Source organism: Hipposideros armiger, unplaced genomic scaffold, assembly GCF_001890085.2.
Source record: "Hipposideros armiger isolate ML-2016 unplaced genomic scaffold, ASM189008v1 scaffold_871, whole genome shotgun sequence".
In the NCBI taxonomy this organism is placed as follows: domain Eukaryota; kingdom Metazoa; phylum Chordata; class Mammalia; order Chiroptera; family Hipposideridae; genus Hipposideros; species Hipposideros armiger.
The window spans coordinates 167,469-173,241 of NW_017732221.1; the positions used below are offsets into that span (position 1 = coordinate 167,469).

Below are 5,773 nucleotides of genomic sequence, written 5' to 3' on the forward strand. Positions count from 1 at the left end.
CAAACAAGCATTTCAGAAGCATTCACATACTTAGGTGATTATTAAACTGATATATTCATGATTCATTTTTATACATTTCTTAAAATGACTCCTCCAAGGAATTCTAGTAGGCATTAACGTATGCAACTCCCATGCATAGATTATTATGAATGCATTTCACCCCTCCAGTTATCCATTCAGGAAATATTTATTGAGGACCCAGTAAACACTGTGCTGGGGGCAGGGATACAAGGATGAAAAACAAGTGCCTAACTATAAGAGGCTCAGTTTACTTGAAAGTAATAAGACATTCTGTTTTCCAGTTCATTGCTTTCTATGGGTTGTTTATTTCATGTACATCAGCTCTAAAAGAGACAGATAAACCTAGCACCACAATCAACATTAACAAAATAAAAGAATCTGAACCACAAAAGTGGTGTCCCTCACTTGATGTTCCAAACACTTTCATATTTTGAAATTTTAATTCAGTGCTGCACCAACATGTTCATTACTTGTAAGAACTAATTGAATAAAATTTCTCATTCTACCCATTACAGAACTTGTTTTTCCAAAATTAGGTTATTGCTAAAAAACAGGTTAGTGCTACTCCACTTTGTTTTCTGCCATTTCTAGAATAAAAATAATCATTGTATATTATACCTTTACAGCAGTATCAAAACACAATTAATCACTGGAGTACAGCAGGCAAAATACTGTGTAAATCTCAGGAAAACCACTTTCCACTCACCTCTTCCTCTGTTTCACCTTGGGCACACCATTTAACTTCTTTCTACCTCAGTCTCCTTGAGGGTTAAATGAAGGGGTGGAATTAGGTCATTGTGTTGTTTCATTGATCCAAAATTCTCTTATTTCCCTGCTCTATTCTCAGCATGACGCATTAGTAGACAAGTTTCCCAGCTAAGAGCAACACATTAAGGTTATTTTTAAATGATGCATGCCTTCTCTATTTCTGTTGCTTCGAGAATCATACGTCTTAGCCCACATCGCCATATCAAATCACAATTTTATATATAATTAAATAATATAATAGAATATCATCTTATACTAATAATACCATATCCCTGTACTCAGGATCAGCATATAGGACTTTTTATTTTATTATTTCAAAATTTCAAAGACAAGTATTGCGCACATTTGAGATAACTAAATGGAAATTAGGTGGAGAGAGTACATTGTTTTTATTTGCTATTTTAAAGTATCCTCCATACCCAGGAGTGAGTCCATAAAAACTTATTTCAAAAACACAGTGATCTTCTTGCTCCATTCTGAGAAGTTGCTTTCAGAGTCTAACCAAAGATTATATGCAAAATCTGAATGTTGAAATTCAGAACTTCCTTTTCAGTATTGACAATGAAAGTAATTAACTAACACATCTGACAAGTTATCTGCAAACCACCACAGAGAGGTCCCTGCTCTTCTTATCACTTTCATGAAAATATATGAATTTGAAATATATTAAGTACAACCAGTTTAATCTACCCTATTCTGAATTAGATATACAAGTTAAAAATGCTCTCATCTTGCTTGCAACAAGGAACATGAATAGTCTTTACAAATCCTTTAGTTATCGTCCTGCAAACCAACTCACACTTCCAAATCTTACTCTCATTCCAGATACACATATTCCCCTATACTCACCACAATGAGTTAAAGGAAGACAAAAGCTCTCGGTGGCAGCCTTTGAGTCATTACTTTGCTTTACTGTTCCCTTCATTTTAGGTGTCATGGCACATTACTTTACAGGCAGCGATTCATTCTGGGAGGTCTACTGCAGACACTGAAAGAGGTGTCTTGCACTTGCTGGAAGATTTAGCTTTATGCTTCTGGTCATTCTTCCCACAAAAAGAATGAGACCAGTTTTTGAGCTATTCTTAACTCTCCTTCCAAAACATTTCAAAAGAGAAAGACAAGAAAGGCTTCGTGATTTTCATGCAAACTCCCAGCCTGCCTGCCTGCCTGCTGCTGCCAATACTGCTTACTCTTGCTGGTGATGACATTCAGCGACCCAGTCCCGATGCTTCTTATGTAAGGCTGTCTAGGTCAAGTGTAGGAGACACACGGCTGGCCTGTGAAAACTCATGGAACTGTTCCTTCAGATTAACACTTCAGGGGCTATGGAAGCTGGAGGAAGCTGAGCTTTTGCTACATCCTTTGGGGGTAAATATTTTTGCATGATTCAGTGGTTTATATGCTATAGTCTTGGCAAATGCCTGTCAGCCATACTGAGAGGTGCAGGGAGAAATTACTAAGAGATTCCAGTTCTGTGAGCGTGTTTGAATAAGCATAGTAAATCTTCTAGCAATCCTAGCTTTAAGACACTTTAGAGTAAATGAATCATAAATTAGGGTTTGCTTATCAAGCATCTTCTCTAACCATCAAGGGATGAATGTTGATTTGACTGTGTAAACTCTGAATACAATCCATTTGCTCAGAGCTGTTGCAGGGGAGCATTATTAGCTATTAGCTCAAAGAGATTTACTGCAGTTCTTGGCTTCCCGTTGCCCTTGTCTGATCACAAATGTGCTTCCCTTGTAAATGAACTAGATGTTTTCCTGTATGTGTCTTCTGTCGTGATTGTGATAATATGAGAATGGAGCCTGCCTAACCTGGTAGTTTTGTGGCTTCAGCAAATAATAAACCCTGCCTACTTAGTTCCACCGTGAATACTGCAGTAAGAGTGCCATTCCCATACCAGCACTGAGTACTGTTGGGGTAACTGCGTTGATTCAAACTGTGCTGCATTTAGGGGACTTGAAGGCATGATCCCAGGTTTGACACCAACAGTTATTCACTCCCTGAGGAAAAGTAGAAACAGTATAGTGCTGATTCGGTTTTAGGCTCTGACACTGTGTCCTGGTCTGGGAATTCATTAAAACAGCAGGCTCTTATTGAATGCTGCAGAAACGCCTGGAAAAGTAGCAGGGTGAGATTGCAGCAGCAGTGTGACATGGGCTAGGAATTTTAATAAGATTTTACCAGAGATGACGGTATGACAGATGGCACCTAATTTAAAGGATAGGTGGATGTTTAAAAAACTGAAGGCAAATGTAGCACATTTGAGAGAGTCTGGCTTCCTGTGTGCCCTTGGCAAGAGGAGTTCAGTCCCTTAGACAGGATGTCATGAATTAGTAAAATGAAGGCTGTGTAAACTGCCTTCATGATGTAAAGAGCTAAATGGAAAGTTGAATATTCAGTTACTGTGCGTCTCTCAATCAGAACAGGCATGAGGCAGGTTAATTAGAGTATACTCATTAGGTAAATTGGGAGTTTTTAAGTGTCTGGAATTTTCTTGCCTTTATTTTATTAAATTAAAAGACTGAAAATGAGTGTTACTGCGATAAATTTCTCCCAGGGTACTCTTCATGCTATTAATCATGATTAACAGTGGCACATTGATTATTTATGATGGGAATATACTGCTTATCATTTTATGCTATATTTAATTGATTAAACATGTACGTGTTTTCCCAAATAATTTGAAGAGACAGTTATGGTCCCTCAGGGCCTGATTTTATATTACTAAATGTCAATAGGCGTGTTCCCCGTAGACTTAGCTTGGCATGAGAGCCTCATTGGACCAGGTTTTACTCAGTGTGGCATTTAGAATATTCCTCATAAATGTAATATTAAAATAATGCATACATTCTTAGTTGTACTCACAATCTTTGAATTTATGTATCTTCAGGATAACACTGGCAGTATTCAAATTGTCTATAAATAATTTTCCTTTGGTGCTTTCTGATTGGCTGTTGTTAAAAGGGATTCTTCGTTTTAGTAGTGAAGCTTAAAAAGTTACATGAATGTCTACATTTCTAAAGTAAGGGATTTGAGTTTATGAGGGGGTCTAAATTTAGTTTTGGTTCTGACATCTGTAGATTATATTTCTCTAAGTGTAAATTAGTCTTATTATTAATTTCTGCTAAAACAAAATTACATTTTCTGGTGCGATTATAGTTTTAAATACCTACAATAATAGGTCGACATTCATGAAGCATGTATTCTAGGCCAGTGGTTTTCAAAGAGTGACCTCCCCACCAGCAGCAGCAGCAGCATCTGGGAATTTGTTAAGGATGCAGATTATCAGGCCTCGCTATAGACTTACCGAGTCAGGATCTCTGGGATTGGGTCGGGGTTATTTGTCTTTTAATCAGCCCTCCAGGTGCTTGTGAAGCATGCTAAAGTTTGAGAGCCACTAGCGGGGCAGTACTTTGGTTCAATGTCATGAAAAAAATGGTTTTCCTACATGCAGTCAAATACATATTACATAATGAAATTCTCTATTTTCTTGGTTCCCAGATTACCTAAAGTAAGCAGTACTGAGTTTTATAGATCTATACAACTGTGTATTTAGTACATATTAAGCCTACATTCGTCCGTAAGAAGCTTTATTTCCCAGCAGTTCAATTTTTAGCTTTTAGAAGTTACATAGTGTGATGGGAAAAACACTACAGGACCTTTCTCTTCTATTTACTCACTGTGTGACTTGACATGCATCACCGACCCTCTATGATATTCAGTTTCTCATTTGTATAATGAGAGGTTGGTCTAAGTCATGGTTTCTCAACTTGACATTACTGATATTTTGGGTCAGATATTCTTTGCTAGGCAGTCTGTCCTGTACACCATATGATATTACAGAGCATCCATGACCTCTACCCACAAGGTGCCAATAACAAACCCCAGTTGTGACAATCAAAAATATTTCCAGACGTTAACACATGTCCCCTAAGGGCAAAATTGCCCTTCCCACCTTCCCTACCCCCTCTCCACATTTGAGAACCACATGCCTCAGCGAACTCCACTATGTAAAGTTCTATTACACGAAATAATATGGCCAATGTAGTATTTCTTCTTTTGGAAGCAGGCAGGGTAAAAATTACATGTAAATAAATATATTTCTTACTGGTATAACACAGGTATAAGCTTGGGACTCTTTGCCCCTTGCATATCTGGGTATAATTTTCTCAAGTACCTACCAATTTTACAGTCTGGAGGTCCAAAAACCTTCTGCAACTTCTTAGGGTCTTAAAGTCTTACGTCGTCCTCTGTGTCCTGGAGTCTTGTTCCCATGTATACTACCTTATCATTCTAAAAAAGTGACCCAGGTTCCAACTGTCACTAATTTCCACCAGAAATTTATCTACACTCATCATCTTTGGGGTTTAATAGAGTTCACTAAGGATTTGGGCTCTTCTCTGTCGACCTCTTCCTTCCCTCTCCCATCTCTGCTCCTCACCCCCTCCCTGCAAGATGCTCTGCGAGCTACACGTTCTTCTTCTTCTAGGATGCACAGTAGTCCAGCTTTTCACAGGTGCTATATTCAGCAGTAAGTGCCAAAACCTCTCAAGGAGTTCAGAAGATCAAGGGTCTTCAGTTTAGGACCATCCCCCCTTCACAGAAGGCAGTTGGAGTCATATTATGTAATCATAAAGCCATAGGGCTGGAATGGATATTGAGTTTAAGTTCAATTTCACATGTTTAGAATTTGTACTGAATGATAGCTCCTGGTCCTTAAAATTACATATATTACATGCTAGACTTAGAATTTTAAATTGTATCTGCCATGAATTGTTACCTCAAACAGATCAGCAATTCAATCCTGATTCTTTCTGAAGCTGATATGCATGGTAGAAATAGATAAGTACACACACACACACACACACACACACACACACACACACACACACACTTCCCAAGAGTTAGCAATTGTTTTTGTTTTTTCTTTAAGATTTTTATTGGGGAATTGGGGGATAGAAACAGCACTGGGGAATTG

The 5,773-nt window shown here is 38.1% G+C and overlaps 1 protein-coding gene across 2 annotated transcripts in view; it reads left to right on the forward strand.

Annotated features, from left to right (window-relative positions):
* Positions 1-2,077: 2,077 nt before the first annotated feature.
* Positions 2,078-5,773, forward strand: part of LOC109374890 (sodium channel protein type 1 subunit alpha) — a 147,647-nt gene continuing 143,951 nt past the window's right edge. Inside the window, exon 1 of one of the 2 annotated variants that reach the window (XM_019629852.1) lies at positions 2,078-2,157. The gene's annotated coding sequence lies outside the window, so the exon portion shown is untranslated. The remainder of the gene's footprint in view (positions 2,158-5,773) is intronic. The other variant, XM_019629851.1, reaches the window with a different exon arrangement.